We start from the raw sequence: 548 nt of genomic DNA, 5'->3' as shown, positions 1-548 counted from the left end.
GAGAGCTGACTTGTTGGAGCTACACCTAAAAGCATGGACCTAAAATCTAGTGATTCTCTATTCAGCCTCATCAGCCCCCAGGCCTCGTTGGCGCAGTTAGGCAGTGCGTCAGTCTCATAATCTAAAGGTCGTGAGTTTGATCCTCTCACGGGGCAGCGTGTTGCTTTTTATTCACACCTCTCTTTATAATTTTGCACTGGCTACCAATAGCTGTTCGCATCAAATTCAAGGTACTGATGCTTGCCTACAAGACAACCACTGGCGCTGCACCAATATACCTAAACTCGCTAGTTCAAACTTAGGCGCCCTCCAGAAGCTTGTGTTCTGCAAGTGAACGGCGCCTTGTGGTGCCATCCCAAAGAGGCACAAAATCACTCTCACTGACCTTTTCCTGGACTGTGCCCAGCTGGTGGAATGACCTCCCGATCTCAATTCGAACAGAGTCTTTAGCCATTTTCAAAAAAACATCTGAAAACACATCTTTTTCACCAGCACCTGACCAACTAATACTAGCACTTACCTATTCTATTCTGTTCTATTCCATTCTA

This window comes from Sinocyclocheilus rhinocerous, unplaced genomic scaffold (assembly GCF_001515625.1).
Source record: "Sinocyclocheilus rhinocerous isolate Xijiao unplaced genomic scaffold, SAMN03320098_v1.1 scaffold111, whole genome shotgun sequence".
Taxonomy (NCBI): domain Eukaryota; kingdom Metazoa; phylum Chordata; class Actinopteri; order Cypriniformes; family Cyprinidae; genus Sinocyclocheilus; species Sinocyclocheilus rhinocerous.
Note: the sequence above shows the minus strand (reverse complement) of the source record.